This window comes from Pinus tabuliformis, chromosome J (genome assembly GCF_031772625.1).
Source record: "Pinus tabuliformis cultivar Carrire ecotype Pingquan chromosome J, CPIR1, whole genome shotgun sequence".
In the NCBI taxonomy this organism is placed as follows: domain Eukaryota; kingdom Viridiplantae; phylum Streptophyta; class Pinopsida; order Pinales; family Pinaceae; genus Pinus; species Pinus tabuliformis.
This window is the reverse complement of record NC_142295.1, coordinates 507,587,235-507,612,478: the sequence shown is the minus strand read 5'-3', so window position 1 is coordinate 507,612,478 and position 25,244 is coordinate 507,587,235.

The following is a 25,244-nucleotide window of genomic DNA, read 5'->3' as shown; positions in this document are numbered from 1 at the left end:
ATGAGTGTTACTTTGTATCCAGGTATCATAAGTGTTCGTCTGCCTCTCAGTAGTACCAGTACAATGGCCTCCAAGAGAGTAGGGTCAAAGGACACTGTTGAGAGTGAAACTGGAGATGCAGTTGAGCAAGTGTCTATGAGCTTGCCCATCTATGAAGACACCAAGTTGTTCATAGACAAGGATATCATGATGAAAGAGAGAAGCACCATCAACAGTAGTAGAGAGTAGAAGACCCATGCATGACAAAGGCAAGTGGAAGGTTGTTGATAGCGCAGAGGTGGAGCAAAGCTGAAAGTTCAAGGCAGATCCACTTGTGATGAAAGCAGCTTTGGAGATTGACACAAATAGAGAAACAGAGGATGGAGGAAATAGAGAATGAGTTGCAGGAGATCGAAGTGGAAACTCAAGGAAGAATAGGAGCTACACAAAAGAGAGAAGTAATTGCGGCAGGAACAGGTACGACAGGAGGTGCAACATGCACAGATTAATGAAACTACACCCATACGGGTTATAGACTCATTCGAGCAACTGGCACAAAGCAGACAGGGTGAGCAGTCGCAGGAGTAGGACTTAACTCAAGATATTGAATAGATGCTAGAGCAAATGGACATGGGTATGGTCTAGCCAAAGTCAGATCAAGATATTGACCTCATGCCTCAAAAGCAAGAGGTCACCCCACCGGCTTCACGAGATCTTGAAGTAGAGCAAGTCCCAAGCGATCAAGGAGACACAAAGATCCTTAAAGACAATTTGAAGGCGGAGATGCACAACATATATTTCGATGAGTCACAACACAGAGTGCAGTCATGCGGAGTGCCCACTTCGAATGTTCACATATCTCCTGTGTAGTTTGAAGAACGAGTTGTTGTATATGATGCATGCAAGCATCTAGCAACATTGGCTGATGCTACCAGAGCATATGCCAAAGCCACCATCTCGAGTGTTCAATTCTTGATAGCTGAGAAAGAGTGCATGGCTAAGGAGCTACAAGCGGCAAAGCAGGGAGGAGAAAAAGTTACATCATCCACCAGAGCAGAGTTGAAGAGAGCGATACTGGATGAAGTATCATCCCTCGAGGCAATCATGCAGATGTTGTATTCTAGATTCATCACTGTGCATAAGTCAGTTTTCCATATCAACAGTTGTTAGTAGTGCTATGTTAGGAGAGCACGCATCTTGTCAAATCTTCACACTATTGTTGATCACATGCAAACATGGACAATGAGGTATAAAGGATCCCCATTGCACTTGCCAAATATGATGAAGCCCGAGGTGGTAGAGTTGAAAGCACGCATCTAGAGTCAGATCCGGAACTATGAGGAACTCCTGCAACTCATCACCAGTTTGCAGGCTTCACATGCACCGGTGTTCAGAAGCATGGATGTCATTGTGCACATGCATGTGATCTCATCCATTGGCACACTCACCGAGGCCAAGACAAAGAACAAAGTCTACCTGGTGCTTGACATGTACTTTGATGAGTTGATGCGCATAGCCACCAGCACAGACACTATGCATCAGTATATTGCTGGTCCGACTGCACTCAAGACTATGATGTGCGTGTTATCAGACGAGTTGGAGAGACGTTCCAAATCAGTGTACTAGATGCAACGGAGGCAAGAGTTATCTTTTAGAAGGAGCTCACCACAGAGTACACAGACACCATCATGGACTACCAAGCTTGGAATTAGTTTGCCACCATCAACCATCGCGAGGATGTCTAAGAGTTGGTCTTCCCACAGTTGTCTGAGTCTTTATAGTGATGTCTTGCATGGCTTACTCAAGCCTATTTTGTCTCACATGGGTACATGTGCATATTGTAATGTAACATCTTGTAAAAGTGAAATACCAACTAATGATAGTAGAATGTAAGAGTCATGTAGTAGTTGAAGAGTCATGAGGGTAGGTGAAAAGTCACAAAGGGGAATGTCAAGGGTCTCCACCCTTTGCTATTTATATAACCTCATAAATCATTGTACAAGATTTTGGGAGCCAGTCTTCCTATAAGTGTAACTTAAAGAAAGCTTGGAATGTATTGTAATGCGCCGTGGCTTCTCGACAATGCAGAGCTAGTACATCTCTTTGGAGGAGTAGGCGGCAATGACTATAACATTCTGTTGTAGGAACTAATGGTTGGTCATGGTTGTATTATATGATTGGATCTTTCACTCTTAATATAACAGAGCCAACACGTTTCATGCATATGTTGTTATTGTAGTTTAGCTATCTTGGTTACTCTAATGATATATGTAGCTGTTATATACGCATGTATGTATGGAATTTTCTGTATATGTGTTATGAAACCAGCTCAAGAAAAAGATAGAAAAGATAGATCAACGCCTTAGAATTTAGCCTCTTCGAGGGGCAACCTCCTTTACATTACATAAATGAACAATTCTTGGATGATACAAATGAAAAGACCTCCTTTCTATATATAGGAGTCTAAGGGGTCATAACATAATCAGAGCGGACATAACAATAATAATGTAAGGGCACAATAATAACAATAGTGGGCTTCTATGTGGCACAATAGTAACAATATGGGCACTACATGGGTACATCAATATAATAAGTGGGTTCTACTAATAACAATAAGGGGTTACACTAGTAGTATAGGGGCTAGTGTAGGGGCCTAACAATATGTTTGTGTGAATCTTATTGAAATTTGTTGCTGGTATAACCATCACTTTGGATTTTCGGCTAACCTGTTTTCGAGCTTGTGATGTCTTGTTGCTCATGTGTTCCCTTTCAAGCTGCGTGCTATCACAGGTTTCTAAGGGGTGCACCCATTCCCCTTTCTGTGTGTTAGAGCTTGTCATGCACCTTCCTTGACTTGTTGCATAGGTCACACCCTTGCTACCAACAGGGACATCTTACTTACCTCTGTACACAACCACAGTCAAGGCGATACCATATGACCCACTGCTGGGACTCCTACACCAAGTGGTCTGAGGTCTAGTTGGGAATTCTTACTGGGGAGATCCCTCTGACATGTTGGTGGGTCCAACACCATCAACATGACCATTTGGAAAATCAAGGATTCCTATCTCTAGATTTACATATGCATCACCATTGGACTTATGTGCCTCGAACTCTTAAAAATGGTTAACTTGCTCTAGAAAAACACCATGTATTACACTCAGATCAGGTGAGGTGGGAGGCTATAAGGTAGTTCTCACCCGATAGGTGTTTTCTTAGCTATGGAATAGGGATTGAAAATTAATTTCATGCAAATTCATATATATCTCAATTCTTGGAAGTGCATGGGAAGTTGGTCCTCAAGTTAGACCACTGTAGAGCATAATTTCCAGGGGCATATGCTAAAATTATAAATAGGATCTCGAGGCTCTGTTGATAACTGTACAAATATGTATATGTTATTTTCACACAGAAATGGTTTCCCCTATGAAATCAAACCCAAATCATCTACAATAGTAGGGAAGGTTTACTCAACATCTCATCTGCAAGCTCTCTCCATGAAAACAATGATTGATAAATTAGCCAAAGGATGCTTCTGAAGATGTAACATAAGGTTAGATTCTTTTATTTTTTTTGGTTAAATTTAATATAATTCATTTGTTTTAAAATGGGTCCTACATCAAGCATTAATTGTTAGAACCTTATTTTCCATCCTGAGAGTTTACATGAGACACCCTGACATCACCTTGCTGAACCACCACTTTTCTGCCCTAAGAAACAAAGATTAGCAAGTTCATTGCTCCTTGTACACTAACAAGGAGCAATGCATCTCCATTTGACTTACTCCATGGAGCAATGATTTCTTAATGCCTTCACAACAACAATGACTTGGTCAAGATTTTAGATTTGCTCATTTTTTAGGGGATCAATTTGAAAAGTTTTGAATTACCTCATCTAATGGCCTGGGAACTCATACTAGATTTTAAATTCACTAGGACATAAGGGTATGGATTCATCCTCTCCTCTCCTCACCAAGTCTATGTAGTGAATTCATTCCTAAGGGAGAGAGATAGAGAGATACGTAACTACATGCTGCTGAAAAATATTAGAGAGAGCTTTCCTGTTGCCATGAGTTTTCCTATGGCAAAAAGAAATCTCTCTCTAAGATTTTTCAGCAGTATGTAGTTACATATATCTCTCTGGAGTGGCTTCATTATATAGATTTGGTGTGGAGAGGATGAATCTAGACCCCTAGGTCTTGGTAAATTCAGAGTCCAATATGAGTTACCAAGCCATTAGATGAGGCAATTCAAACTTTTTCAAAATGATCCCCTTGAAAATGAGAAAATCTAGAAGCTTGACCAGGTCATCAATTTTTTCTGAAGTGCATTAAGCAATCATCACTCATTTTTAGTGTATAGGGAGTGATGAACCTGCTAATCTTTGTTTCCAAGGGCAGAAAAATGGTGCTTCATCAAGGTGTCTCTAAGGTAGACTCTTAGGATGGAAAATAAGATTATAACATTAACATTGACTTGACAAAGTCATTATGTGACTGGATGAAATGAGTCAACTCAGACTAGGCCAGTTGTTGACATGTCTTCTATGAAGTCATTAGACAAATTCAATTTGTTTTTTCACCAAGTTGAGTCAAAATCAGCTAATTCTGAGTGAACTAGTCGAGTTTGACCACACTTCTCTATAGCAGGCAAAGTAATCTTCCATTTATGAGATGAAAATGTCACCATTCCAATTATCTTTCTATTCTTCAAAATATAAATTCAATAGGTTTTGGTTGTCATCAAAATCAGATAGTGACCCTAACACATTTGGGGTGCTGGAGGGGCGCACAAAAGGGAATGGCAATCTATATGAACGGGATCCTAATGTGCTTGTATGGGGTTCCATTTTCTAATAATGGTGGGAGAAAATAACTTTTCTAATCATGTTTCCTGATATTTATCGAATAAAATTTGAAGAATTACAGTAAGTTGTAAAACATATAGGTAGACTTCAATGAAAATCCCAAAATTTAGAAATCATTTAATGCTTTATGCAATTCTATTCACTCTGAAAGCAAGGGCCATGCCAACTATACATTTGACACACATAGAAAAATCAGATCTACTATGTCAAAAAAGTAATTTTCACATATCCTAACAATATGTCACTTGGAAATAACTTCAAACAAGATTGGCTCCCCACCTTGCCCCATTAATTTCTTTCAATCCATTGCATTAAAGAATTAACGCATCTGGAACATTATCATTGATCTTAAAATTTAGTAGAGTTACATCACTAGACTTCATCACCTTTTAATATAGTAGAATTTTGCCTTGATATGCTTCTCTGAGAAAGGAATTTGGGATTCTTTCTCAAAGAAATTGCATTTTGATTGTCACAACAAATAGGCATGGTCCCCTATTCAAACCCAATATCTCTACATAATTTCTTCAATAAAATGAATTCTTTAGTTGTTTAAGAAACTGCAATGTTCTCTGCCTCAATAATTGATTGGGAAACCACTCATTTCCTCTTGCTCCAACTCAAAAATCCTTTAAAACAAGATAAATAAATAAGCACAGGTAGAATTTCCATTGTGCGTATCATCTGCCTAGTCACCATCAACAAACCCATGCAGCTGAAGTTTTTTACCTCCATCTTCCTCATAGAAAATAACATAGTCATTAGTCCCCCATATGTACCTAAATATCCCCTTGACACTTTTCCAGTGATATGTTTGAGGAAAAGAGCTTTTCTGAGTTGATGGACGTGAGTCCATATGGATTCCCTTTTCCTTTACCTCAAAAGATGTTGTTTTTAATTATGACATTATTTTTTTTGCTTACATAGTAGCTATTTTCTGTTGCATGGAATGGTTCTAGAGTTCCCGAGTTGGTTGAAATGGATCTAGTAGAAAACACTATAGGATTCTAGAGATTCTAGTTCAGATCAACAAATATGTGATAGTGATCTGCAAAGAAAGTTTAACCAATTTGTCATTTTAGTGTGGTGAATTAAACCCTTGTCTAACTTGGTTAATTGTGCATCATCATGGTTCTCCTTTATGATTGAGACACATCCCTTTTGCTAATACATTTACATCTAAATGGTTAGGAATGCAAAGCTAATTGGATTTAACCATTGTATATGAAAACAAGCTCCATAATTTTAACGATAATAGACATGGTCAATTATATCAACTATGTAGCTTGAATGTATTTTTGTCCATTTTGCAGATCAATTGCTAGGGAAAGTTACTATGCACCTAGTTCATCATAAATTTATGTAATATTTCCATCGAAAGTGAGAAAAATTTACAATCAAAAACAAAACTGTAAAAGTTTATCAAACTCTCTCAAACCTTGATTGCAAGGCTTATACAGTTCTATTTAGGGAAAAATTTACAATCAGAAACAGAAGAATAAAAGTTTATAAAACTCTGTCAAACCTTGATTGTAAGGCTTATGCAATCTTATAGCAATAGAAAATGTATTTATCCTACTAGATAGGGAAAAACAAGGAGGTAAGGCACCTAGGTCAAGTAGGGCCTTTAGACAAATGGAAAACTTACTTTAGTCACAGAACTTGCTCAATCAAGTTACATGCATAAAAGTTTAAACCAACATATTTTAGAATAATTTTATGGTTTTACACGTTGTCATATATTTCAACAGTTATTTATGTAATGATCCTAACTACCATCCACACACTTTTCTTTGCAGATTTCTATTACATTATTCTTGGTGTCTATACAAAATGGAAAACTAGGTATTTATGTTGCTTTTGGTATTTGTAGTATTTATGTTGTTGATTTAGTTAGAGGCTAAATTTATTTTTAGAAATAACTTTGAAACGATACTTCAAAAGTTTGTTTGTAACAAGTTATTGTTGGAACACTCTGAGAAGCTTTCCTCAAGGTGTTGGACAGATCTTCAATGCTCACTCAACACATTGGTAGAGTGTTGTTCAGGTTTTTGAACCTAGATCTCAGTTTTTCAGATCTAATTCCTACATAAGCACTAAACACTATCTTGAAACAACGAAAAAATAAAAGTACAAACAATCATGTGATCAAAGAGCCAAAAAATACACTAAAAAATCTAAATATTCATAGATTCACTCCCTATGTTTATTCATTGGTCATGTTCTCTTGAAAAAGAAGTAATACTCAAGTTAAAAGTTGCAGTATTAGTGTTTATAGTACATGGTGCATTTAGGGAAATAACACATCATCATATGAATATTCAAATGAATGGGAAACAAGACCTACTCTAGGTCAGATGAATACTTCAATGAAATGATATATTGCAGTTGCAAAATGTGCCAAAATAGGAAACTAAAGAAGGGAAGGCTTGTTGGTATCCATAGATTGGACGATGGAGTTTATATAGAAGGGGTACACTATAATTAACAAATTATTTTTCTTATAATACATAAATATGCACATTGTTTAATACATTATTATTGATCATTTCAATTGATTTTTTTTATGAGAAGCTGATTCTGGTTCCCAAAATTCCTGAAGAACCAATGGATGATATTGATAATAGCCACTCTCAAGATGAAGCACAAGACACATTTATGGATGAAACCACTTCATAGATAAATGAGGTTGGTGTAAATGAATTTATCCAAGACTTCTACACATCTTTTGAAGAATTTATTGATTCACCCCTGGCTCAATTGGCTAGGACACCTCTTTTTGCAAATGTTGAATCTTCTCAATTAGCGACACTTATATTTTTTTTGAACTTGAAGGTTACACATGGATTGAAAAACAAATGATTTACTGATATATTAATGTTGGATTTGAAATTCCTATAAATTAATTCTCTAGATGTCTTAATTTTTTTTAATATTGTGTAAATTATAAAAATCAATTGTTGCACTATGCATATTTTTGGCAAACAAAATAATTCCAAAGGACAATAAATTGCCTCATTCTCATAGAGAAGTATCTTCAATAATGAAATACATTGGAATGGAGTAGAAGACATATGAGGCATGTCAAAATGGCCATATATTGTACTATGGAGAGAATGCAAATTTACAACAATTCCCAGTGTGTCACACAAATAGGTATTGATCCAAGTAATCAGTAAAGTGCTCAAAATTAAAAGTCTTCAAAAGTGTTTGAAACCTGTACCAAAGTTTAGATCTCGATGACATGAATACATTGCAACTTGAATCTCTCAAAACTGATATTGTATGCTCCTGATATCACGTTCTCATTGTTTTCCCAAACAGGTAAACAATTTGTAGGTTGGATGCAGGACTGCTGACTGGTAAGTCCGTACGTTGACTCGATAGGTTGAATGTGTTTCTTGGGCCAATGGTAGGCTTCCACTTGGCCTCACCGTATTGGTTTGAATCTACTGTGATTTCATTAGTGGTTGAGTTTGTTATGTCGACCAATGGTGGGATACCACATGGCCCAATCATGGGCTGCCATGTGGCACCTTGGGGTCAAACAATTTTTTCTAAGGGTCGGCCAGAGGCCCAAACGGAATTGAAAAAAAGACCTTCGGAGCATCAATACAGTGCCTTACCGCTAGGGCGTAGGTGGAACTTAACCACTATAGTTCTGAATTTGTATTTAAAGTTTATGTATTATGGAGTTGGGGGACGGGCCCTAGTTTTTGAGCCCTGGCCCTTGGTCACCCAACACCCAGAAGGTCATAGGGAGGGGAGTTAAGGGTTCATGCTTAGCCCCGACTCAAGGTTCTGACACGCAAAGTTGTTACCCACTGGACCACAACATCTCAGCAAAGTGCCAACAATGAAGGGGATAATAGTTTAGCTCAGCCCCAGGTCATGGCACACTGCATGGAACCATAGCACGGGCAGAGTGGATTTTGGTGGTGACAGGCGTAGAGAATGGGGTGCTAATAGTTAATCCAAGCCATGGCTTATATAGTGACACGGGACTGTGGCACAGGCAGAGTGGAGAGCAGACAAGCGGGAACAAAACATTGGGAACGACCCCGGTTTTATGGACTCCACAAGACCATGTGCTGATGAGGCTGGGGGTCTATACTGATGAGGACAGGAAATTAGCCCCAACCCCCAGGCACATGGCCCCATGTGGCCCAATTTTTCCAGCTACAAGCCTTATTGGGAATTTAAACGGAGCGACATTTTGCACCAAATTCGACGCGAATCTCGCAGGCGCCGGGCGAAATTATCACTTGGTAGTGCCAGAAAAGGAAGATTCGTAGGATGGATAGAAGATCAGTCTAGTTTGTAGATTAATTAGCAAGGAAAAAATGGAGAGAGGATAACTTCAATTTTTGGCTAAATTGAGCCCAACAAGAGCCTAGTTGGGGGTTTTTTACTGTTTTTAAGCCATTGGAGACATATTTTTTTACATTCTGAGCATTGTAAAACCATGTAAACATAAATTTGAGCAATTAATGAAAGAGTCCCAACATTGGAAGTTAGACCAGGAGATGTAGCCCAAGAGAGGGGTGAACTCCTTTATCATTTTTGTTGTTATGTGTTTATGATATGGTATATTTTTCTATGTTTATGCTATTGACTAAGTTTAAAAAGCCATTATTTTATGTGTTTTGAAAAGTGATCCATTGCCTAAAATACCTAAAATTTTACTTGCAATTTTCCCATTACCTTCAAGTTTTCATAACATATCACTTTGGTATCAGAGATCAAGGTTACTTTGAAGGTTTGATTTTGTTTAGAAGTGTTTTCAGATGCTTACAAGGTTGAAGCTTAAAAGAGGAGAAGGAGAAATTCTGGAGCCAAGGTCTCACATTATTTCAAGGAGAACACGAATACCTCAAGCTTAACTAGTCATGGCGCATGAAGAAGGTTCTGAAGGGATGTCTGAAGATGAAAGAAATTTCAGAAAGTATTTCTTTGAAATGTCTGAAATGGTAAAGGTTCTTTATGAGGAGAGGAACTGAAGGTTGCAAGGAGAGAGCTCAAAACCTCCAAAAGGAGATGAAGGAAAAGGAGACAAAACTCCAAAAGGGAATGGAGGAAATGGTGACAAGCCACCACCTTCACCTTCATCCTCATCCTCATCTTCATCCCCATTTTCTTCTACTTCTTCTACCCATTCACAAACATCTCTAAATTCTCCAAAATGACATGGTAAAACTCCTTTGTTAAAGATTGACATAAAGTTTGAATTTCCTATGTATGATGGAGAGGAAAATTCTAAGAAATTAGATAATTAGATTAATTAGATTCAAGTCTATTGTAGGTGTTGACGGTGTTGGACCCGCCAACATGTCAGGGGATCTCCCCTATAAGAAGTCCCAACTAGACCTCAGACCATTTGGTGTAGGAGTCCTAGCAGTGGGTCGTATGGTATCGCCTTGACCACAGCTGTGCACAGAGGTAAGTAAGATGTCCTTGTTGGTTGCAAGGGTGTGACATGCGCAGAAAGCCAAGGAAGGTGCATGAATGGTTCTAAAACACGGAAGGTGGAATGGGTGCACCCCTTGGAAACCCGTGTAAACATACAAATTGGAAGGGAACACACGAGAAAAGATGCATCACGAACTAAAAGGAAAGAGAACCAACAATCCAAAGTGATGGTTAAACCAACAACACATCTCAACAAAGTTAATACATACATATACATAAATATTCTATACATACATGCGTAAGAAAACAAATACATATATCATTAGGATAACCAAGTTAACTGAGATACAATAACAACATATGCATGAAACGTGTTGGATCTGTTATATAAAGAAGTGAAAGTTCCAATCATACAGTACAACCATGACCAACCACTAGTCCCAATAACGAAACGTTACAGTCACTGTCATCTGCTCCTCCAAAGATATGTACTAGCTCTACAATGTGGAGAAGCCAAGGCTCATTACAATACTCTCCAAGATTTCTCTAAGAAACTCCTATCGAAAGATTGGCTACCCAAAAGCCTCTACAATGAATTATGAGGTACTATAAATAGCAAAGGGTGGGGTGACCCTTGACATTCCCCTTTGTGACTATTCACCTACCCTCATGACTCTTCAACTACTCTATGACTATTACATTCAACTATCGACACTTGGACTTTCACTTTACAAGACGTTACATACAATCTGCACATGTACCCTTGTGAGACAAAATAGTCTTGAGAAAGCCATGCAAGACATCACTAAGACTCGAACAATTGTGGGAAGACCAACTCTTTGACATCCTCATGATGGTCGATGGTGGGGAACTAATTCCAAGCTTGGTAGTCTGCGATGGTGTTTGTGTATTCTGTGGTGACATCTTTCTGGAAACGAACTCTTGTCTCTGTTGCATCTAGGTACACTAAGTGGGCTCCTCTATCCAACTCATTTGATAACATGCGCATCATCATCTTGAGTGTTTCCGAACCAACAACATATTGATGCATTATGTCTACGTTGATCACCAAGTCTGCACTGGTGGCTATGCGCATCAACTTGTCAAAATACGTGTCCAACTCCAGTTGGACTTGAGTCTTTGCCTTTGCCTCGGTGAGTGTCCCAATAGCTGGGATCGCATGTGCACGCAGAACAACATCCATGCTTTTTAACACCTGTGCATGGGAAGCTTTCAAACTAGTGATGAGATGCAAGAGTTCCTCATAGTTCTGGATCTGACTCTGGATGCATGCCTTCAACTCAACCGCCTTGGGCTTCATCAACTTGGGCAAGTGTAATGGGGCTCCCTTGTATCTCATTGTCCATGTTTTCATGTGGTCAACATCAGTATGAAGGTTTGACAAGATATGTGCTCTCCTAGCACAACACTACTGCCAACCATTGAGATGGATAATTTCCTTATGCACAGTACCAAATCTAGAATACAACATCCACATGACTGTCTCAAGCGATGATACTTCATCTAGTATCGCCTTCTTCAACTCTGCTATGGCGGACGCTATAACCTATTATCCTCCCTACTTGGTTGTTTGTAACTCCTTAGCCATTCGCTCGTTCTCTGCTATCAAGAATAAAACATTTGAGCTAGTGGCTTCGACATATGCTCTGGTAGCATCGGCCAATGTTGTTGGGTGGTTGCGCACATAGAATATGATCACTCGTTCCTCAAACTGCACAGGAGATGTGTGGACATCTGGAGTAGACACTCTGCGTGATTGCACAACTCTATGTTGGGACTCGTCAAATGATATGTTGTGCATCTCTGCTTCTGGATTGTCTCAAGGGATCTCAGTATCTCCATGGTCATTCAGGACTTGCTCTGCTTCCATAGCTAGTGAAGCCGGTGGGTCAACCTCTTGGTTGTAAGGCATGAGATTAATGTCCTGTTCTAACTCTGGCTACTCCATCTCCGTATCCATCTGCTCAAGTATCTATTCAATCTCTTGAGTGAAGTCTTGCTCCTACGACTGTTCACCTAGTCTGCTTTGAGCCAGCTGCTCAAATGAGTCTACAACTTGTATGGGCGCAGTTTCATCAATTTGTGGATGTTGTGCCTCCTGCTATGTCTATCCCTACTATGATTCCTTCTCCCATCTGCACAACTCTTGTTCTTCCAAGAGTTGCTGCTTCAACTCTTGCAACTCCTTCACTATTTTCTCCATCCTCTGTTTATCTCTCTGCCTTTACATGTTCCTCTTGTCATGCTATCACCTCTTAGCCTCTATCTCCAAAGCTTCTTTCTCCACCAGTGGATCTTCTTTGAACTTGCAGCTTTTTCTTGCCTTTGCGCTATTAACAATCTTTCTCTTGCCTTTGTCATGCGCAGGTATGTTACCCTCTACTACTACTGATGATGGTGTTCTCCTAGATGCTGCTTTGCGCTATTTTTATAACCATTCCACAACGATGCCAACTGGTTCATTGGGCCTGGAGAAGCTGTGAAAATATCTCCATGGGTCTTCCTTAGCCCAATAATATGCCCTGTGGATGCAAGGAAATTTCACTGTCGCATAGTGATCCTTTACAAAGCAATGTGGGTCGTACAAATTGAAGCTTCTAGTGCCGAAAGTAAATATTTTGAACTCTTCCATCTCGGAATCAACATGTTTTAGATTTTGCATCTCGTACAAACCGATCTGCAATGGGAGAGTGGGCTAGGGTGCCTTTTTCTTTCGATGCAGTCTAGCTAACATTCCTGCAGAGAAGTGGTACGACACTTCTTGCGTGACGAGCTTGTCCATGGAAAACTTCAACAAAACATGTGGAGGCTTATCCGCACTGTACATCCCTATGAAGGTGCCAAAAGGTGAGGCATACCAATCCTCTATGTGGATCATTGCCTCCATTGCTATCATCGACATGCAAGGTGGATCCTGCTCAAATATCATCTTGTATGCTGGGGTGAAAAAATGGTCTAACAATTGTGTGATGACTCCACGGAAGCTGAATTCGGAAAATAGTTTGCAATAAGTATGTACAAAGGTTTCCACTGATGTCCATGCCCACTTCAATCCTGGGAACTTTTTATGGGCACAGATTGCATCCAAGATGTATACGGACATCTATATTTCTTCTTGCTAACCTTTGGGCAGTTGTCGAGCTCCTGTTAGCTATTCTTTTAGCCTATGAGCCAACATTTCGGACTAGTTGTATGGTTTGCCTTCACTGGCCAATTTGTCCAACGCGATCACCCAACTGTATAGGAAGGTCTTCATGCTCTCTTGGTTGTACAAGCAGCATGCAAAGATTACCAAGTACTGATATGCCTTCCACAGTATCTTCGTCTTGTAAATATGGTTAGGTGTCTTCCTAAACTTGGCTGGCTCCTTCTCCCAACTCTTCAAGATATCCCTAGAGTTGGCATTGCTGCTGGGTTTGCTGAAGGGTGTCTCCATTATGATCACTAGCTTCAGAAAGTGGTTCATCTGTTGATAGTCCTATGCCCTAAAGGTAGAAATCTTTGTCACGCTGACACTTCTTAACACCATCATCTTGGGATTAGTGTGCGAGGCGATCCAATGTATCATGTACGTGCAAGGAAACATGGGATACCTACATGCAATCCGGTACAAGGCAAACTTGTGAATGTTCACAAAGACCCTGTGGTCTTCAAGATCTTCCTCAAATGTGCTTGAGAATGCATCATTGATGTACTTCCATTTCAGCTTGATGACTTTGTTTACGATCAGCTTGGTATCTTCGTAAACCATAAAACTCATAGACACTTGCTCAACTTCTTCTCTAGTTGCGCTTTCATCGGTGTCCTTTGACCCTGCTCTCTTGGAGGCCATTGAACCTAAACTGCTGAGAGACGGACGAACACCTGCTATACTTAGAGACATTGTGACATGCATGGCAAGAAATCTGTGAGTTGAAACCAAAGCAAACTTCAGGACATACATGCAACATACCCGGGAGAGTGATGGCGAGGATTGTGCAATTTTCATCGGGAGGCCTAGAGACTGACTGTTGGAACTGCAAAAAAGGCAGTCCAGACTATCGGGAGGCTAATTGAGTGCTGGAATTGTGCATTGCGCAATCCAAGCTGACCTACTGGGGGTTGAGATTGTGCAATGCTTAATTTCAGTCATCAAGGCATGCATGCCCAAGGACTTCATTAAGCAATTTTTTGGGCTAGCAGAGCACTGCCTCTTAGAATTGTGCAAAGCAAAGCCTGGAGGACAATTTCTAGCTAGTTTTGTACATCTTTTAAGAGGAAGGTAGAACCTTCCCTCTCAAAGATGTGCAATGTTGTCTGGGCAAGGCGAGGCCCGAGCCAAGGTTGCCCAGACCCGCCGACGGGTGACTAAAAACGTATGAAGATTTGAATGCATGGTGAAACTGAGTGTAAGAGAGAGTGACTGATCATGCATGCGTGTGAAACGGGTTTCCGAATAGGTGACCGTTAGTGAAAAAATAGTGTCATGCATGCGACATCAGTGCGATGAAAATGAAAACTAAAATGGTGCTTGTACAGGGTAACATGCATGAAAATGAAAACATGCATTCACAGAAATCAAGTGGGCAATATTCACACAAGCCAAAACACAAAAGCGATAGAAATGTTGCAAAAGATGAGTAAAGCGGACTTACTCGGAAATAATTGAGCTGAATGTGCCAAAGTCTCCTAGATGTGATGTGGTATGTCAAATCTCCAAGATCGATGTGAAGAATGAGCTCTATAGCACCGAATAAATAAGTTTGAGGCTCATGACGCACATGCCACTAATCTAGGAAAAAGCGACACTTGGAGGGAAGTTTCAAAAACGATCTTCACATGTAACCTCCGACTACTAAAAATAGGTCCCTAAAATCTAGAAATGATTTTTTCATGCTGATTTTTGCTATTTTGGGAACAATAGCCCATGCATGCAAATCAAGTTTACTAGGTCCCTGAGGGAACTAGTCAACCTAAAGGCAGATGCAACAACCTGCAAGATTGGGAGAGGGATTTGTGCAGTTTCTGGGCTGAGCTGGGTTGGTTGTTCTAGAGGGATTGCGTAATTTATGGGGTCAGTAGGTGACTTCTTCCTAGAATTTCACAATTTCTGGGCTGAGCTGCATTTTTGAGCTAGATTGCATAGTTTTCCCCAGGAAGCATGTCTGATTGTTCTACGCAATTTTGGAGCCCATCATATTTGCATAATTTCTGGAGGGAAGGCTGGTTCTCCTCCAGAATTGCACAATTTTCTGTGGGATCTACTCAACCAGTAACTAGCTTAAGTTCGGAATGGCAGCCAGTGAAGGGAGTGAAGAAAACTGACATGCACAGGCTGGAGAGCCACTGAAAATCAAATGAAGCCTATGTACTTGATAGTGCAAGACATGCTACTAAGGATGGTTTGTAGGGAGGTTCAAAAATGAAGCTAAGGCAAAATTTTGGAGGGTGGTTGTAGCTGCTACAACACCTGGAAACACACTAGTAGAACTCTAGCTCTCTGAATGGACCTTGTACGTGAAAATCAAGTCTAACACCTCCAGAAGTATTGTTCAGTTCTTTGTTTGTCCTAGTTTCCACACTTGATTGATTATAAGATGTAGCATCTACCAAGCTCTTGGTCAGTCGACACACATTCCAAGCCAAGTCAACACAGTTGTTTTGATTAGGGATGAGGTGTATATTGGTGCACAATCCATATGGTTGTCAGAGTTTTAGTTTTGATTTCTCATGTTGCTCCACTGCCAGCAGACCTAGACAGTACCATGACAGATTCACGCAAGAACACAAGCATCGCTCCACTGCTAGTGAGCCTGGTCAGTAACCCGACAAAGTTACTTGCATCACCTCTCTGTGTAGGAAGCCTTTCTCTTATTTTTCCTTATTTATTTTCATTTTTCGAATTTTTTCTCATTTTCATTTTTCATTTTCCTTTTGGTAACTGTGCATAGAACTTATTCATTTCAGAGGTGGAAGAGGGATCCTGACTTATTGAGAGTAGAAGAGGTTGTTCCTTCAAAGAAGTAGTTTGTATATACCTCTGACATGCTTGTTAAGGTTTTCCCCCTCACCTTACTCTACTTGACTAAGCTGACAAGGATTAACCCAAAAACAACCGACTAGTGTAGGTGATACTAGTTAGTGCGCAAGCATTGTGTTTTCACCAAGCTTCACTTCGAACAACATGTATTTTCCATTGATGTATCATGGAATGAAGACAAAAAGTTCTTCATATAGAGGCAGGACGAGAGATCACCAAGTATTGATTACTGCACAAGTCCTCTTGTACTTTACCCAACTTGTTTTAAGAGTCACACATGGTTTCATGCAAAACTAACCTACAAACATGACCATAAACAAGAAAAAAAACCTGAAAACAAAGTAAAAGTAGAAGTAGATGTGTCAGCAAAGTGAGTAAGAAAACAAGTAGGCAAGAAAGTGAATGAACAAAGTAAGAAGCAAACATGCATGCAAGAAAACAAACCAAAAGTAAACACTACTCCTACTCCTGAGATAATGGTGCATGGTTCTTCTCACGTGAGGTGATACTTCCAATGCAGCCACCAGCGAATTGGTTGACCCATGTTGGTAAAGGTATGGTTTGCGAACAACACAACTATGTGAACCAACAAACATGAAAGATATAACAATGAAGACAACCACACTCCGAGTTTAAATGCGTCCATAGAACATAAGTGAGTGCAAGTGCATGCCATGCAATCAGTGGACTTACCATGGTGATGTTCAACACTGCATATAGATGTTAAGAATACACATACCCTTGAATGTGACATGTAAGCAAATGAAATAAACAAAGACATCTTGCGTTGCGTACGTGTGCTTGTTGTGTAAGATTCCTCCAATGCGTGACCGATGGGATCATGTAGTTCAAGTGGAGGAAGCATAATCTATGTGTGAGATTGATTGTCAATGCATTCAGATGAGTGATGAGGAGCCTTGGGTGTTTCAACAATTTCCTGGCTGGAAGTGAAACCAACCTCAGGATAGTGAGGACCTGACATAACCATCAGCTCGGGCTGAAGTGCCTCAACAATCTGTGGGGTTTCGACTTCATCGACAGATAGATCATCATAAACACGTGGCTTCGAAAAATTAACTACGATAGAATCATCATCATGATCTAATACGGGGGTAAATAGATGACGACATCTATGATAAGCAAAATCAATGATTTCATTGGCATCCTGATGATTTGATGAATCAAACAGAGGGGTAGATGAGAAGTGAAAAAATTCACCCTCTCCATTTCCAAAAAAGGTAGATGAAAAATCAAGTAGATTTTCAATGAATAATTTGTCCTCTCCATTGTTGGATAATGGACTAACATCCAGTGTGTTCTATGAATGATCAATAATGGGTGCATCTGTAGACGAGGATACACATGCGAAATCAGGGATGGAAGAATCACCAAAGATGTTAGGAAAAAATGAAGGAGGTGCAGACAGAAGGGAATCATCCTTTGTTGCGAGTTGATGCTCAGGCTCCTAGTCATACTCTTCATGAATGACAGTGCAGGTTGGTTGTGCAACACCAACTCCGTCGATATCTTGATCCTCATTCACAACAGGTGTAGAGTCCGGAATGGAAGAACACAAGACAGTGCAATCTGGAGGATCAACAGAACATGAAGACGGAGGTTGAGGTAAGACATGCATGTGACAACCCATGGGCTTCGCAACCAAATCTACATGAAAATTGAGAGAAGTGATGTTGGGAGGATGTGACAGTTGAAAAAACATGTGTGCGTGCTCTCTCACATCACTTTGCAGTGGTGGAGCTGTTTGATGAGGGGATGACGGACAATTGCTTGTGACAGCACTGTGTCCGTCTATGATTGCGCAAGTCCATCAATGAATTATGTTGAGTGGGGCTTAAGCTTAAATTTCTTCTTGGGATTGACAGATTTGGTAAGATAATATTCAAATCTGTCCATGAGATACTATAATTTCATCTGACTTTTCAGAGCATGAAACTGTAATACACAGAAGCAGTCCCAAAAATCCATAGGTGATTCTTGTGGGGTCTTCTATTTCTTTAACAGTTTTTTGTCAAGAGGTTCTTGATCAAAATGATGGAAAGTATATGCAATGAGATAAAAAAAACTTCTCAAGTGAGCGCACGCTACCGGGTGGCAGACTCCAGCACCACCGTTGTGGGGATTTGCAAAGTGTGTATGCAAGCAGCAAGTTGGCCTCTTCATCATAGAAGTCATCTGCATCATTAAGAAATGCATAGAAGTCTTGTAAGTACATAGGCCAGGTAACTTCGCCTTCACCATCATACGTGAATCCAGACAAGAGATCAGAAAACTCCCTTATGATGTTGAGAGGTTCAGCATGCGAAAAGCATTGTGGAGGGACGAGTCTGATAGTATCCATGATAGATGTGTGAAGATTCAAAACAAGATGAGAGGACATAGCTTGTCATTTGGCCCTCCTTCTAGTGCCAGAAATGTTGAAGGTGCTGGACCCGCCAACATGTTAGGGGATCTCCCCAATAAGAAGTCCCAACTAGACCTCAAACCATTTGGTGTAAGAGTCCTAGTAGTGGGTCATATGGTATCGCCTTGACCGCGGTTACGCGCAGAGGTAAGTAAGATGTCCTTGTTGGTAGCAAGGGTGTGACATGCGCAACAAGACAAGGAAGGTGCATGAATGGTTCTAACACATAGAAGGTGGAATGAGTGCGCCCCTTGGAAACCTGTGTAAACACGCAGCTTGGAAGGGAACACACGAGAAAATATGCATCACAAACTAGAAGGCAGGCGAACCAACAATCCAAAGTGATGGTTAAACCAACAACACATCTAGTAAGATTCATACATATATATACACAAAGATTCTATACATACATGCGTAAGAAAACAGATACATATATCATTAGAGTAACCAAGATAACTGAAATACAATAACAACATATGCATGAAACATGTTGGCTCTGTTATATTAAGAAGTGAAAGTTCCAATCATACAATACAACCATGACCAACCACTAGTCCTGATAACGGAACGTTACAGTCATTTCCTCCTTCTCCTCCAAAGAGATGTATTAGCTCAACAATGTGGAGAAGCTAAGGCTCGTTACAATACTCTCCAAGATTTCTGTAAGAAACTCCTATTGAAAGATTGGCTGCCCAAAAGCCTCTACAATGAATTATAAGGTACTATAAATAGCAAATGGTGGGGTGACCCTTGACATTCTCCTTTGTGACTGTTCACCTACCCTCATGACTCTTCAACTACTCTATGATTGTTACATTCAACTATCGACACTTGGAATTTCACTTTACAAGACGTTACATACAATCTGCACATGTACCCATGTGAGACAAAATAGGCTTGAGCAAGCCATGCAAGACATCACTAAGACTTAGAGAACTGTGAGAAGACCAACACTTCGACATCCTCATGATGGTCGACAGTGGCGAATTGATGCCAAATTTGGTAGTCCGCGATGGTGTCTGTGTATTCTGTGGTGACATGTTTCTGGAAATGAACTCTTGCCTCTGTTGCATCTGGGTACACTCATTTGGCTCCTTTTTCCAACTCATTTGATAACATGTGCATCATCATCTTGAGTGTTTCCGGACCAATGACTTACTGATGCATAGTGTTTGCGCTGGTGGCTATATGCATCAACTTGTCAAAGTACGTGTTTAGCTGCAATCAGACTTCGTGTTTAGCTCCAGTCGGACTTGATTCTTTGTCTTTGCCTTGATGAGTGTCCCAATAGATGGGATTGCATGCCCGCACACAACAACATCCATGCTTCTGAACACTTGTGCATGGGAAGCCTGCAAACTAGTGATGAGCTGCGGGAGTTCCTCATAATTCAGGATCTGACTCTGGATGCGTGCCTTCAAATCAACCGCCTTGGGCTTCATTAGCTTGGGAAAATGTAATGGGGCTGCCTTGTATCTCATTGTCCATTTTTTCATGCAGTCGACCACAGTATGAAGGTTTGACAAGACATGTGCCCTCTTAGCACAGTGTTGCCGCCAACCATTTAGATGGACAATTGCCTTATGAACGGTACCAAATGTAGAATACAACATTTGCATGATTGTCTCAAGGGATGATACTTCATCTAGTATCACCTTCTTCAACTCTACTCTGGTCGATGCTGTAACCTATTCTCCTCCCTGCTTGGTTGTCTATAATTCCTTAGCCATTTTCTCATTCTCTGGTATCAAGAAGCCAACACTCAAGCTAGTGGCTTTGACATATGCTCTGGTAGCATCAACCAATGCTGCTAGATGCTTGTGCATGTCAAATACGATCACTCATTTCTCAAACTGTGCAGGAGATGTGTGGACATCTAGATTAGACACTCTGTGTGATTGCACAACTCTATGCTGCGACTTGTCGAATGATATGTGTTGCATATATGCTTCCAGATTGTCTCCAAGAATCTCAGTATCTCCTTGGTCACTAAGGACTTTCTCTGCTTTCAGATCTGGTGAAGCTGATGGGTCGACCTCTTGGTTGTAAGGCATGAGGTCGATGTCCTGTTATAACTCTAGTTGCTCCATCTCTGTATCCATATGCTCAAGTATCTGTTCAATCTCTTGAGTGAAGTGTTGCTCCTGCGACTGCTCACCCTGTCTGCTTTGAGCCAGCTGCTCGGATGAGTCTACAACCTATATGGGCGCAGCTTCATCAATCTTTGCATGTTGCGCCTCATACTGTGTCTATCCCCACTATGCTTCCATCTCTCGTCTGCACAACTCTTTTTCTTCCAGGAGTTGTTGTTTCAACTCTTGCAACTCCTTCATTGTTTCCTCCATCCTCTGTTTATCACTCTTCCTTTGCGCATTCCTCTTGTTGCGATATCACCTCTTAGCCTCTATCTCCAAAGCTGCTTTCTCCACCAGTGGATCTTCTTTGAACTTGCAACTTTTTTCTGCCTCTGCGCTATCAACAATCTTTCTCTTGCCTTTTTCATGTACATGCATGTTACCCTCTGCTTCTGCTAATGATGGTGCTCTCCTAGACACTGCTTTGACAACCATTCCACAAAGATTTCGACCGGTTCATTAGGCCTGTAGAAGCTATGAAAATATCTCCATGGGTCTTCCTCGGCCCAATGACGCGCCCCATGTATCCAAGGAAATTGCACTCTCGCACAGTGATCCTTTACAAATCAATGTGGGTCATACGGATTGAAGCTTTTGGTGCCGAAAGTAAATCTTTTGAACTCTTTTATCTTAGCATCAACATGTTTGAGATTCCATATCTCATACAACCTAATCTGCAACGAAGAGTGGGCCAGGGTGCCTTCTTCTTCTGATGTAGTCTAGCTGATAGTCCTATCGAGATGTGGTATAACACTTCTTGAATGATGAGCTTGTACATGGAAAACTTCAGCAAAACATGCGGAGGCTTCTCTGCATTGTACATCCATATGAAGGTTCCAAAAGGTGAGGCATACCAATCCACTCTGTCGATCAATGCCTCCATTGTTGTTGTCGACATGCAAGTTGGATCCTACTCAAATATCATCTAGTACATCGAGGTGACAAAATTATCTGAAAACTATGTGATGACTCCACAGAAGTTTCATTCGGAAAACAATTTGCAATAAGTATGTACAGAGGTTTCTGTTGATGTCCATGCCCACTTCAAGCTTGGGAATGTCTGACGGGCACAGATTTCATCCAAGATGTATGTGGACATGTATATCTTTTCTTGTTGACATTTGGGCTACTGTCGAGCTTCTGTTGCCTGTTCCTTCAGCCTGTGAGCCAACATGTTGGACCAGTTTCATGGTTTTCCTTCACTGGCAAGTTGGTACAATGTGATCACTCAACTTTGTAGGAAGGTCTCCATGCTCTCTTCGCTATACAAGTGACATGCAAAGATGACCAAGTATTGATATGATTTCTGCATTATCTTCATCATGTAAATCTTGGTTGGTGTCATCCTAAACTTGGCTGGCTCCTTCACCCATCTCTTCAAGATATCCTTGGAGTTGGCACTACTGTTGGGTCTGCTAAAGGGTGTCCCAATTATGATCATTGGCTTTGAAAAGTGGTACATCTACTGATAGTCTTGTGCCTTGAAGGTAGTAATCTTTGTCTCTCTAACAGTTCTTAACACCATCATCTCAGGATTAGTGTGTGAGATGATCCAATGTATCATGTCGATGCATGGAAACGTGGGATACCTGCATGCAATCCGGTACAAGTCAGACTTGTGAATGTTCATATAGACCCTGCGGTCTTCAAGATCTTCCTCAAATGTGCCTGAGAATGCATCATTGATGTCCTTCCATTTCAGTTTGATGTTTTTGTTTACGATCATCTTGGTATCTTCGTAAATCGGCAAACTCATAGACACTTTCTCAACTGCTTCTCTAGTTGCAATTCCGTTGGTGTCCTTTGATCCTACTCTCTTGGAGGCCATTGAACCTGAACTACTAAGAGATAGATGAACACCTGCTATACCTAGAGACATTGTGACATGCATGGCAAGAAATCTGTCAGTTGAAACCAAAGAAAAATTAAGGACTGACATGAAACATACCCGGGAGAGTGATGGAAAGGATTGCACAATTTTCATCAGGAGGCCTGGAGACTAACTGTTGGAACTGCGCAAAAGGCAGTCTGGACTATCGGGAGCCTGATTGACTACTGGAATTGCACAATGCGTAATCCAGGCTGACCTACTGTGGGTTGTGATTGTGAAATGCTTAATTCCATTCAGCAAGGCATGCATGCCCAAGGACTGCATTGCACAATTTTTTGGGCTAGCAGAGCATTGTCTCTTAGAATTGCGCAAAACAAAGCCTGGAGGATAGTGCCTAGCCATTTTTTCACATTTTATGGGAGGAAGGCATAACCTTCCCTCTTAGAAATGCACAATGTTTTCTGGGCAAGGCAAGGCCCGGGCCAAGGTTTCCCAGACCCACTGATAGGCGACTGAAAACATATGAAGATCTGAATGCATGGCGAAACTGAGTGTAAGCGAGAGTGAATGATCATGCATGAAAACAATGAATGCAAGATTCAAAAAATGGGAAAACATGCATGTTTGTGAAACGAGTCGCCGAATCGACGACTGTTAGTGAAAAAATAGTGTCATGCATGCGATAGCAGTGCGATGCAAACGAAAAATGAAACAGTGCTTGTAAATGCTAACATGCATGCAAACAACAACATACGTTCACAAAAATCAAGCAAGCAATACTCGCACAAGCCAAAACACAAAAAATGACAGAAATGCTGCAAAAGATAAGTAAAGCGGTCTTACTAGGAAATAGTTGAGTTGAATGTGCTGAAGTATCCTAGATGTGATGTGGGATGTCAAAGCTCCAAGATCGATGTGAAGAATGAGCTTTGTAGTGTCGAATAAATAAGTTTGAGGCTCATGACGTGCATGCCACAAATCTAAGAAAAAGCGACACTTGGAGGGATGTTTATAAAACGATCTTTGCATGTAACCTCCAGCTATTAAAAATATGTCCCTAAAATCTAGGGATGCTTTTTGCATGCTTCTTTTTCTATTTTGAGAAAAGAATCCCATGCATGCAAATCAAGTTGGCTGGGTCCCGGAGGGAACCAATCAACCTTAAGGCACATGCAACATCCTGCAAGACTAGGAGAGGGATTTGTGCAGTTTCTGGCATGGCTATCCTAGAGGGATTGTGCAATTTCTGGAGTCAACGGGTGACTGCTTCCCAAAATTGCACAATTTCTGGGCTGAGTTGCACTGTTAGGCCAGATCATGCAGTTTTCCCAAGGAAGCATATCTGACCATTTTGCACAATTTTGGAGCCCAACAGATTTGCACAATTTCTAGAGGGAAGGTTGGTTCCCCTCCAGAATTGTGCAATTTTCTGTGGGAGTTGCTTAGCCAGCAACTAGCTTAAGTCTAGAATGGAAGCCTATGAAGGGAGTGAAGTAAACTGACATGCACAGGCTTGAAAGCCACTGAAAATCAAATGAAGTCTATGTACTTGATAGTGCAAGACATGTTGCTAAGGATGGTTGGTAGGGAGGCTCCAAAATGAAGCCTTGGCAAAATTTTGGAGGGTGGTTGAAGCCACTACAACAATAGGATACAAATAATCAAGGATGATGAGACCAAAATTCAGCTTGCTTCTCTTAGGTTGGAAAGTGCAACACTTATTTGGTGGGAGGCCAAAATCAAGAGGACATGAAGAAACATGGTAAGGTTTTATCCTCTTGGAATGATTTTGTTGTTGCAATAAGAAGCAATTTTATCCATTAGCATACATGCAAAAAGCTATAATGGATTGGCAAAACTTTAGGCAAGCTAAGGGTCAAAATGTGCAAAACTATACTCAAGAATTTAGGAAAAGAGCTTTGATTTTGGGTATAGATTTGTCCTCCCAAGATACTTTACTGAAATACATTGGAGGTTTACATAGTTACTTAAGACACACAATTCTCATGTTTAACCCTACAAAGCTAGATGAAGTTTGTGTACAAGCAAATCATTTAGAAGCAAGAGGGAAGAATGCTTTTGAAGAAACTAGTGAGAAGTCATTTAAGTCCATAGACATAGGAAAAGGGAAGTTCAAAGGAAATGATAGAAAAAATGCTTCAATCAAGAAAGACGGAGAAAAAAATCATATGTAAACATTGCTCTAAAGAAGGCCATGATGAAGACCATTGTTGGAAATTTCATCCTAAGATGAGACCCAAAAATTTTAACAATAAGGATTAAGAAAAGATTGTTGTAACTACATAAAAGGATCTAGGATCTGATTCTAAAGATAAAACAAAAATCATAGCCATGGGATTGAAAGGTAAGGATTCTATTGCAAGTACTAGTTCTTCTAGAAAATCAATTGAAACTCAAAATGAAAGAGAAAGAATAGAGATTTTCCATATTAGAGTCATCACTAAACAGAAAAAAGTAGATACTTTGTTTGATAGTGGATCACAAGAAAACCTCATTTCAGAAGACATTTTCAAAAAACTAAATTTGGAAACCATTCCTCAT